General features: G+C 34.0%; 1 protein-coding gene and 1 long non-coding RNA gene across 3 annotated transcripts in view; both read right to left on the bottom strand.

Moving 5' to 3' along the window:
* LOC145331395 (uncharacterized) overlaps positions 1-12,216 on the bottom strand; it is an 80,608-nt gene that overhangs the window by 63,099 nt on the left and 5,293 nt on the right. The gene's annotated exons all lie outside the window — the stretch shown is intronic.
* On the bottom strand, positions 772-9,467 carry LOC145331397 (uncharacterized). The gene is made up of 4 exons (XR_013883718.1): positions 9,385-9,467; positions 9,142-9,207; positions 7,357-7,403; positions 772-863 (listed from the first exon to the last, which is right to left on the bottom strand). It is a non-coding gene; the product is annotated as an uncharacterized LOC145331397 (long non-coding RNA).

Genomic DNA, 12,216 nt, shown 5'->3' with positions numbered 1-12,216 from the left:
AAATTAAATATTGTCAAAAAAATCTTGGAAAAATTTTGTGAAAAATCTACGAATTAGTTTTAGTATCTTTCAAAAATTCAAAATAGAATACTTCTACGATAAAATGATACTATTGGGTACTATATATGCAGTAGATCTCTTTAATAAGGTAAAATAATTTAATATGAAAAATAGTTATTTATCACTCGTATAATTGACAGCTTTCTGCGGATATTTAAATGAAAATTAGATGACGGAAGAATAGAACTAGTTTTGTTAGCCCCATCGAGCCAAAGGCCCACACTAAATACGTATTGATGGTTTTTCTTTTTATATTGTAGAAAATTGTCTGTGATATTTTGAACTGAGTTCTGACACCATGGATGCCAAAGCCTTACAATTTCGGGAGGGAGGTAATTACTCATTTCCCCCCCCCCCCCCCCCCCACTTGGACGTCTGACACTCTACAAGTGTTATGTGTTTCATACTTTTGCTTTTTTGGATGTTGGCATCCTTTTTATGCTCGATGATTTTCTGTAGAAATTGATCCCGCTCACCACTGAACTAATAGGGTTCTTCTTTGAGAACCAGAGAAGGTTTTTAACTATTTTAGGGGAGGGAACCTCAACTCTCCCATAAAATACCCTCCTCCCCCCCAGAAAAAAAATTTCTTTTTAAAAATGAAAATGGGGAGAGGGTTGACATCCCACCTTAAATGCCCCTAGAGGCTTCTTGGGGGCGTAGCCGCTAGTATAAAATACAACAATATTTGTAAATGAATTAAGCTCTATATATGTATTAAAAACATTTTATAGCAATTAACATTTTTTATTTTTAATATAAATAATATAACCAATCAATTGTTCATCCAAAGCAACTCTGTCCTGAAATAATGGTTTTATATTAAAGGGTGTTAAAAATTATAACCGATCGCTCACAATTTGAACCACCATAAGTACTTTAAATCTTGGAGATAGACCCCATAATGTTTAAAGTTTTTGATGGGGCATGTAAAGACCTTTCTTTAGACACCTTAACAAGGTTTCTAACTCAATCTATGCCAATTTGACATAAAAAAGACATTCCCATCCAACTTTGAGGCATGACGGCTCTGTTTATTCCTAGTTCTTGATGATTGCCAGGTCTTTCTTTTTTTTATGCCAAATTGGCTAATATTGTGTTAGAAACCTTGTTAAGGTGTCTAAAGAAAGGTCTTTACATGCCCCATCAAAAACTCCAAACATTGTAGGGTCTATCTACAAGATTTTAAGTACTTATTGTCTTAACCTCTTTTCGAGGAAGCTTTGTGTTTATCAAGTACGAAATTAATTCCTTATCATTAATCCAAAAACTAAGCGCAAATGTCGTCTTTTTTGACTTTCCCTTCATAAAGTGACGCAGCATGGATTGTTTATATGCGCCCACGTTTTTTACTTTTGAATGAGATATGAGAGTGTGAAGATTGCGGAGAACAAAATTGGGCCTATCATTGGTCTCATAGTGTGTGAACGACCCTAGTATATCAGGGATTTGAAACCATAAGAGCTTCAGGTAGAATTTGTTATTTTTATTAAGAAGTATGGTGTATAGGACGATTATATGTAGTTTTAAAAAGGCTTTAGCCAGCTAAGCATGAAACTTAATTATGATTAATATATGTTTTAGTAATTTTTATGTGCCTTTATTTTTGCATTTAACAATGATTTATTAAACCAAATAATTTTCCTTTAAAGCCAAAGTTTCCAAAGATTTTTACTGTAGAGAAAAATGATTTTAAAAAGCAAATAAGATTACGTGGTTACAAATAACTGGAACTATGAACTAATTGATATTGTAATTTCAGGTCTTTGAAATAATTTCATCAATAAATCTATATTCAAACCTGCTGTTGAAACTTGATGGTTCCTGGTATTGGGGGTTTGTATGTTCGCCAACTGATCTCGTGAACTTCCCGCTAATTCGGAAGTCAAGCTCAACCAAAGTGTCATGGTTGAGACAATTTCAAAGTATCTGATGAATAGGCGTTAGCATTCATCAAGAGATCAATAGCATCTAGATTATTGATGCAAAAAAGAAAGAGCTGCACAAGCAATTTCAAATGATTGGAGTTTGAAGGAGCTGCACAAGCGAATTTCAAAGAAGTGAAGGTTGAAGTTTAGGCATTAGCAAATTTCAAATAACCTGATGGTTGAAGGAGCTGCACAAGCAACTTCAAATGGTTCTGAAGAATAGGCATTAGCATTCTTCAAAGAATCTGAAGAATAGGCGTTAGCATTCTTCAATAAATCAATAGCATATAGTGTATTGATGCAAAAAACATTGACAATTTTTCTGTGAAATAATTACCTAGTGAATCAATATGGTGCTCACTAAAAAGCAGAAAATTGAGCGAGCTATCGCTATTGGCAATGAAAGGCTAGAGGTGTTTGACGAACAGATAAAAGTGTTTTATGAAAATCTAAAAGCCTGCCAAAGTTTTAGTTCATGTGAAAATGTGAATTTAAAATCAATTCGTGACATTTTTAGTGAGGTCAAGGACCAATCTGACCTAATAAAAAGTCTAAAATCTGCCGTGGAGACTAGTGAGATGCGCAAGTTCAAGCGTGATTTGGATGAAGCTAGTGAACAGAAAACTGTTGCAGATAAAGTTTATGCGTCGTTGGAACAGTGTACGAAAATTCTGCACTGGCTTGACAATGATTCAGACGACGTGAGGTCGAGCACTGTCGCCAGGAACCTCGATGTCGTTGAGAAGGTGAGGATGGACATGGGAGTGCTTAAAATTTCCATGGAGTTGCGCCAAGAAGTACGTGATATGTACCGAAGGCTTAGAGAGATGGAACGTCGTTCATCTAACTCGGATAAGCTTGGTGTCTGTGGCACCAATAATTGCGACGGTTATCATAGTCGTATGTTGCATGAGGCTAGTGCTAGTGTGAATACAGTCTACAAATCAAGTTTTGCGCCTAGCACATGTACCTTCCTGCTGCAAATAGTTCCAGTTGTAGCACCTGGCGGCGGCGCCTGCCATGCCGCCGTCATGTTTGATTCTGGTGCGAGTCTACCACTTATATCTGAGAAGATGTCCCACAAGTTGAAGCTAAAATCTACCGGCAGATATACAAACATTTCTGTTGCTGACGGTAGTGAATCATCCTGCCGCAATGTGGTGTTCTATCTGAAGGACAGGGATGGTAATTTGAGAGAGTTTGAGGCAGCTGTTATGCCTAACCTCGGAGGTGGCAACGAGATGCGCTCGGTCCATCCGGAAACCGCCGCCGAAATATTTAAGATGCCCCCAGAAAGATTTACATATATTAGTGGAGGCTTAGATATCATCATTGGAAATACACATCCTGACGTGTTTCCATCAACCTACCAGAAAGTGGGCCAGTCTATGTTGTGGCGAACCATTTTTGGTAGTGGTTTTATCTGTACAAGTGCTGACTATGGAGCTGGTCAGCAGAAATCTGCATATAAAGCTGCCGTAGCTGTTGATAAGAGTGCGTGGCCGGTTGGTTCTGCCGTAGCTGTTGATAATGAGCCGGTTGGGTCTGCCGTAGCTGCTATTATTGAACCTGTTGGTTCTGCTTGTAACGCTGCTGATGAACCTTTTGGTTCTGCTAGTGCCGCAGCCGTTGACAACATGGCTACGGTGGGTGTTGCCGTGGCTAATATTGATAATGATGTTAGTTGTGCTGCAGTTATTCCTGATGATATTGGTAACGATACTGTAGCCGTTGAGAATATTGTTACGGCGGGTATTGAGCCGCTGAATGATTCGGTTCCAGCCGGACAAGAGCCGACGGGAGTTTCGGTTCCGGCTGGACAAGAGCCGATCAGAGTTTTGGTTCCAGCTGGACAAGAGCCGACGGGAGTTTCGGTTCCAGCTGGGCAAGAGCCAATAAGAAATTCGGTTCTGGCCGGACAAGAGCCGACGGGAGTTTCGGTTCCGGCCGGACAAAAGCCGGTAGATGATTCTAAATTTTATGACAGTCACACTTTTATTACTTGCCCTGGTGCTGTCATGAATCAAGAATCGACTTGGCTGCTGCCAACCTTGCCGCCCGACACAGGGTAAGAGGCCTGCAAATGGCGGGTGGAAATATGGCGGGTGTTGCCGCCAGAAAGTCATTGAAAAATTTCAAACCACACATATCTAATCTACAACATAAACTATTTATGTGAAAATGATCTTTAAAGAAAAAATATTACAAGTTATATATTAAGCTTGTGAAGGGAACCTAAAAAGGTTCTGCAAAGAATAAGTATTCATTATTCAACTCATTTTATTGTTCATATTTAAGCACAAAAATTCTACAAAATTGTTTAGACTTTTAAAGCAGATTTTAAAAGATTTTGTTTCTTTAAGTATGATTTTGAAAAGCAAAAGTTTGTGTGTATTAACTACCAAATGATTTTGCAGATTTTTTTTTAGATTGAGAAAAATAGATTTTTTAAGAATTATTTTTCGAGGTATTTTTTTCATGGTTCACGTTTGCTTAAAAAATGTTATTCTCAGATTCTCGTATGAGATAATGCATTAAAGTAAAGAACACAACATGTAAAATTATTATGATAATGTTTAAAATATTTCTTATTATTATTTTAAAAAGATTATCGCAAAAAATCAAGATATTTGTTTTAATTTGTAAGCAAATAAAGTTTTTTCTTTCACTCCGGAGGCAAGGATTCATAATAATCCACGCGTAAAGATTTTTCTTCATTCCGAGAGCAGAGATTCATAGTAATATATGTACCTAGCGACTTCGGACAATTTTAAACCTTGAGAAAGTATTTATAGCAATTATTTTCTTAGGTACATATATATTTTCGTTCATGTTTAAAAATGTAAACTCTATTTTCTATGAGATAAGCATTTATAATAATGAACACGATGTATGATATTATTAAAATATTGATTACTATTTATATGAATATCACAGAATTAATTTAAGATAAACTATGCATATTTTAAATTAACCTTTCCTTCATTTTTATCGCAGATATTAAAATAAAAGCGGTTATTAAAAATTATGATTAACAATTGATTCTTATTTTATGGAAATTGAGATTTTTTTTAGTAAAAAAAGCCACATTTTTCATATGCCTATTTTATGCCTAAAATAAGAATCAAATGAAATGCGATTAAAGTTTATTCTATTTCATATGCTCAAATTTAATTTTATTGAGTTTAATTTCTTTTCAAAAGTACAATTCATTATAAAACTTACCTGAAAAGTTTAACAAAAAGGAATAAATGTGTCGAGGTTGCGTGATTCGATATTTATTCCAAGAAAAAATCAAGTATTTTTTTAGCAGATTTTTTTTAAATATATATGAATTTCAATCAAGTAAAACATTTTTTATTCAGATCAAGGAATGATTGAAAATTCATATTTAAAGTCTCATATTTTTTACAAAGAAAAATTGGTTTTTTTATAATTCCGATGAAAATTCTAACGAAGATATTATTATTTTGCTATTCTTTAAGTATTAAAAAGTTTTATTGTTGATTAAGATATTACAGTTCTTATTCATTAAGTTTGAAAAACTTTCTGCCCAAGGATTTTGAAACATTTTTTCTTACTACTCTTTTTGATGCTTAACAAATTTAGTTTTAAGTACCTATAAATCTTAATTTTCTTGTCTAAGATTTATTTCGTTTTATTTTACCATTATTGTTTACATTTCGACCTGATTTCGTAGGTACTTATTGATTTATTAATAATGATTTATTACCTATTGATTATGAAATGATTATTATTTAGTATAGTTGTTATATTTACAACATCATGATTAATAGGATTGTCTATTTTAGGATTTGTATATGTGATCTTGTGATTGTCATGTGCATGGAATGTTGTATGGTACAAACCAATCCCCATCCTTCTATCCTAAAATGTGAGGTATATTGAGTCCTAGTGAGGAGTATAATATTGTGTATGCATTTCACGGGGTTTCATTTAGTTAGGAGCAAAATTGTCACGTTTTCGGGATGTGGCCATTCTCATGTGATTATGGTGAGTTGAGTTTAGTGAGAAATGTTGCTAGTGCTCAGCGCAAAAAAACCTTGAATCTCGTTAAGGAAGTTAATTTGACTTTCAAACGGGGGGTGTGTCTTAACCTCTTTTCGAGGAAGCTTTGTGTTTATCAAGTACGAAATTAATTCCTTATCATTAATCCAAAAACTAAGCGCAAATGTCGTCTTTTTTGACTTTCCCTTCATAAAGTGACGCAGCATGGATTGTTTATATGCGCCCACGTTTTTTACTTTTGAATGAGATATGAGAGTGTGAAGATTGCGGAGAACAAAATTGGGCCTATCATTGGTCTCATAGTGTGTGAACGACCCTAGTATATCAGGGATTTGAAACCATAAGAGCTTCAGGTAGAATTTGTTATTTTTATTAAGAAGTATGGTGTATAGGACGATTATATGTAGTTTTAAAAAGGCTTTAGCCAGCTAAGCATGAAACTTAATTATGATTAATATATGTTTTAGTAATTTTTATGTGCCTTTATTTTTGCATTTAACAATGATTTATTAAACCAAATAATTTTCCTTTAAAGCCAAAGTTTCCAAAGATTTTTACTGTAGAGAAAAATGATTTTAAAAAGCAAATAAGATTACGTGGTTACAAATAACTGGAACTATGAACTAATTGATATTGTAATTTCAGGTCTTTGAAATAATTTCATCAATAAATCTATATTCAAACCTGCTGTTGAAACTTGATGGTTCCTGGTATTGGGGGTTTGTATGTTCGCCAACTGATCTCGTGAACTTCCCGCTAATTCGGAAGTCAAGCTCAACCAAAGTGTCATGGTTGAGACACTTATGATGGTTCAAATTGTAAGCGATTGGTTTTTAAAAAGACAACTTTGTAATAAAATATGCACTTTCGGCGTAGGGCAAATTTCTCTGCAAGGGCTCTAGAAGGGTGAGTAGATTCAAAATTCCATATTGTTTTCCCATTGTCATTGCTTGGGCATGAATAGCATTATTTTTTATTAGTTTTGCACCAAAATTGTAAGGTTAATATTGAAAAAAGTGAAGCGATTGGTTTTTATTTTAACACCCTTTTATTAAATAATATTAGAATATTAGATTATGTCCTTAAACATTATCCTGTATATAAGCAGTTTTTCAACAAATTTACATACAATTTTGTTTAGACTTCTGCTTATTCAGTTTTGATAAACTACAAATGTTTTGTTTGTTTTGCCTACCATTTTAGAGCTTTGCTTTTATGGATGTTTTACTTTTAAAAAATAAAGTATATTTTTATACCAAATTGAACATAGTTATGCCTATCTCTTCTGTAGATTTACGTGATTGAACCTTTGTCATATTAATTTAATGAAATGTTTTACCTTGTTGTAATTAAGACTTTACTCAATCTCACTTCCTTTCTTAGCACCTAAATGAATATTTCATTCTTAAAATATATTATATGTATTTGTTAAATAAATTGATAGTACAACAGCGGCTATGCTTCTAGAGGCCTGTAGGGGCATTCGAGGGGGGGGGGAGAAAGAAGTTAACCCTTTCAATGTTAGTGTTAAAAAAAAGTAAAAAAGTAAATTTTGAGGAGATATATTTTTTAAAGGGGTTAATTTTTCTTTGTAGGTTGCAGCTACCCTCCCCCAAAATTACCCTAAATCTGCTCAGGACTTATGTAAAGCTATACAGTAAAGGAAAACCATATCAGTTTAGCGGTCAGCAAGATCCTTTGGTACCGACACACAGGAATATGCTGATCCTGTTACTTTTATATTTAGGACTAGTTGCTCCCCCCTCCCTTAGGCCTCTAGGGAAAGGTGGATGGACCCTCCCACACTTTCAATTTTTGTATTTTAAAAATGTTTTGAGCAGGTTCATTTTTTTCGAGGGGTGATTTCTCTTGGAAGGGTGATGACCCTCCCTCAAAAAAGTTATATCAGTTTATTGAGATCCTTCAGTACTCATGGACAGATGGATATCCTGTTACTTTTATATAAGGATTAGCAGCTACGCCCCCTAAATTTCTATTAACCCTTAACGGTCGGATGGGGGGGGGCGTTGAACGCCCCCCCATCCGGTTTTTTCTATCTCATTTTCTGTGTGTGAAAGATAAAGAGCCAAAACTGCTTGACTTTTTAAGTATGGGTATGACACATAACTGAGAGTTGGAATTTTTTGAATATCTCCATCCTGGCGGGCACAGGATGCCAGCAAACCTGGCAGGGTCATCCAGGTAAAGAACAAAAATTTGTTTTTGACTTAAACAAAGCATTTTATCTTACCAAAATACTAAAATATCCTCTAGTAGTACATCCTCATATTAAATACAGGTGTTCAAGTCAATTTCAGGTTCCAGGTATGATCCTGCAGGTCCTGATCCTCCAGGTTTCCAGAAATCTTTAAAATGCTCCTGTGGCCGCAATTTTTGACTTAGAGACTTCAAATTTTAAACTTAAGCTTTTCTTACATGTCTACATAATGTATTAAAATTTCATAAAGATCCGCCGCCGTTTTCCCGCCGACCGCCGACTGCGGCGGCTGGCAGCTGCCAAGTACAGCTGCGGCCGCTGAAACTTATGTTTTGATATTTCAAATATAAAATTTAGATAAAAATAAACATTTTCTGCAAAAAAAAATTTTCTTCTAGCTTTAAAAAAAAAATTACAGCCGTTTGAAATTTTTAAGTAAAAAAGGACCTAAAAACAAAGGTTGTTAAATAAAAGGGTGAAGGAAGCGGAAATTGACCTTGACTTACTTAAGGTCGGAAATTCACCATAACACAGGGGACTTGCACAAAAATTTTTAGCCCTCTAGCTCTAATAGGAACTGAGATAATGAGGGGGGGCGTTGAACGCCCCCCCCCCCCCCCGACTGATTAAGGTGCGGCAAGGGGCCCGACTGTTAAGGGTTAAGAGAGTAAAGATAATCTCCTTTTGGATAGATAAATATATTTGCCAGTCTTATAAAAAGATTCACTAGCTAACAAGCAAAATAAATCGAAAATAATATTTTGGGGACCAGAAACAAAGGTCATTCTTAGTACAAAGCATTGCCCTGAAAAATTCATAAAATATTAGTTATGTTGTTTGTTACAGCTAACTCAAAGTGACAAATAGAAAGAATTCTTAAAAGCCAAAAAAATTCAATGGGCTTACCATGTTTTGTTAGTATTTCAGCTATTTCACTCCATTCTTCTAATTTTCTTTTAAAAAATTCATCTCCTATGATTATTATACAGATTATTGATTATTAAAAATACTAATATAATTAGAAACAATCAAGATATTTCCCCCCCCCCCTCAAAAAAAGCTTCAGTTTCCTTGCCTTTCACCTCCTCAATAATAGAAAGAAAGAGAATGTTCGAATAAATATACTTTAAACATATAGAATTGGCTTACCATAATCTTCAGCTAATTTAGAGTATTCAGAGTATTTAGAGATTTTTTCAAGAACCTTATCCAGAACTGTATAACCTATGATAATTGTTGATTAATTAATGAACAGGTTCTTGTGTGGATTTGAAGCAAGCTACATATAAAAAAAATAAAAAAAGACCAATGTTATGCTTCTTTTTACATATTGCTTACCTATAGTAAACCTCAGATTCTTGAATATTGCGAATTTTTTGTTGATCCAATAAAATGGTCAGTAGTAGGCTACCAATTTTTTTTATCATACTTAAGAAAGCTTAAATATTAAGGAATATTAAGGGTTTTAAAAAAAGTTCAGTTATACCATAGTTATGAAGTTTATTTAGTGCTGTCTATAGCCCAGTTCACAAAAGCATTTTAGAGGTCGACCGAATTTTTCAGTAGGTCAACCAATTTTAGTACAACTGAAATAAAACCCAACCTAAACAAATTCCTATTTTTCGCTTCAATTGCTAAGTTTTTATACACAAAAATAATTAGAGATTGTAATAGTGACCCCATATTGTAGATTTACAAGCCTAATTACATTGTTTGGCGAAAAAAAAGTTACTCTATACCAAGTCTCATTTTCCCAATATTTTTAAAATCATTTTCTTATCTTTCTATCCCTGAATATAATCGAGCCAAACCATATCAATAGTTGAAGTTTATTAAAAAGTTATTAAAAAGCTGTCTTTTAAAAACTTATAATATTTTTTAAATTTTATTTTTAAGTAAAAAACAATTTAATCAATTATTTTTTTTTGATTTTTTGAAGAAAATAAAATATATATTTAGCTAGCTACTCATTGGTATGTATTTTTTAATAAAAATCTAGAATTATAAACAAACTGAAACAAGGAATAATCAGCTGATGTTATTTATTAACTTTTATTTTACAAGTTGAAAAAGGGGATCATGGAAGGAAAACAAAGTAGTGGGTTTCGTCGTATTTTTACAGTAGCATTTCTTCTATTTCTAGCCCCTGCGGGGCAATCATTAACATTTTCCTAACTTAACCTAAAATAACTTATGAAAGCTACTTGGAAAATACGACTAAACCCGCTACTTCGTTTTCTTCCTTCGTTTTTTCCATGATCCTAAAAGCACGAATAGTTTTGTTTAATTTAACTTTTTAATTGCAAAGTTTTTCTTTAACTAGGGTCAGTCTGTGTGACTGTAAAGGAATAGCTCTTGTTGTTAATTTAAGCATATTAGCTTTGTGTTATAGATTTCAAAATTTGCATAGTGATTCATGTAGAAGTTAGGTACGATTTAAAAGCATAGAAACTCATATATTCTTTATCAGAATGTCCATTTCAAACATGTAGATGATTAACTTCATTAACATCAAATTTTTATTTTCCTATTGTTTTTATTTATTTGGAATACTGATTCCTTGGACAACAAAGTACAAAGTTAATTATAAGAGAAGCATCTGCATAAAAAAGTCCTGAAAATGTAAGTAGGTACTTGAATAGTATGTATTTGTTACAAGCGCCATCTTACTTGTGAAATTTGAACTATAAAGACACAGCTACTCTCGTGGAGTGTTATACTAAAATATATTTGTTACTAGCGCCATCTTACCTTTGAAATTAGAACTATAAAGACACATCCACCACCATAGAGTGTTATACAAATATATATTTGTTTCTAGCGCCATCTTACCTTTGAAATTAGAACTATAATGACACATCCACCCCCTAGAGTGTTATACAAATATATATTTGTTACTAGCGCCATCTTACCTGTGAAATTAGAACTATAATGACACATCCACCCCCTAGAGTGTTATACAAATATATATTTGTCACTAGCGCCATCTTACCTGTGAAATTAGAACTATAATGACACAACCACCCCCTAGAGTGTTATACAAATATATATTTGTTACTACCGCCATCTTACCAGTGAAATTAGAACTATAAAGACACAGTTACCTCACTAGAGTGTTATACAAATAAATGTCTGTTACTAGCGCCATCTTAACTGTGAAATTAGAACTATCAAGACACAGCTACTCTCATGGAGTGTTATACAAATATGTATTTGTTACTAGCGCCATCTTATCTGTGAAATTTGAGCTATAAAGACACAGCTACCAGTGGCGTGCGAACCGAAGGGGGCATTTGGGGCAATCGCCCCCCCCTAGCGACCAAAACGCCCCCCCCTGCCCCCCCCTAGCCAAGGCCCCCCCTGCCCCCCCCTAAATGTTGAAAAATGCCCCATTTTGCCCCCCCCTGGTCAATAAAAACGCCCCTTTTTGCCCCCTACCCTACAAAAAGCAAAACTATCCCAGTTTCAAAAAAAAAGATCAAGAAATACTCCAAAAAAAATTTTTTGGCGCTTCGCGCCAAACAGACAGTTACTATTCATTTAACCTTACCAAATTTTTTAATTAGTGTAGAAATTAGGTTATAATCTTTTTTCACTGAGCATAACAAACCAGGTAATAGGAAGTATTTTATTTTGTATAATATAAACTTTTTACCAAAGAAATTTTGTACATCCCCAATGATGATACACAAAATCACAAACCCTTATTTAGATTACAATTAGTGGATGAAATGTATGGAAACTCGACTTAATAAACCAACCAATCAAAATTCCATTAAAGTCCCCAAAGTTGTTGAGCCAACGAACAAGAAAACTTTATATGAAATATTGGGGACTAGTGTAATAAATAGCCCAAAAACCCCTCCCTCCCTGCATATTTGAAGAAAAAAATTTGCGCTTCGCGCCCTTCCAAACGATTTCTGCTTTTTATCACATTGCATTGTATATTGTGTTTTTATTTCTTTAAAAAAATGTGTAAAT

The sequence above is a fragment of the Acartia tonsa genome, chromosome 11 (assembly GCF_053477335.1).
Source record: "Acartia tonsa isolate MP-2025a chromosome 11, ASM5347733v1, whole genome shotgun sequence".
NCBI classification, from domain to species: domain Eukaryota; kingdom Metazoa; phylum Arthropoda; class Copepoda; order Calanoida; family Acartiidae; genus Acartia; species Acartia tonsa.
The sequence above is the reverse complement of the archived record's forward strand: the minus strand, read 5'-3'. Positions and strand labels throughout refer to the sequence as shown.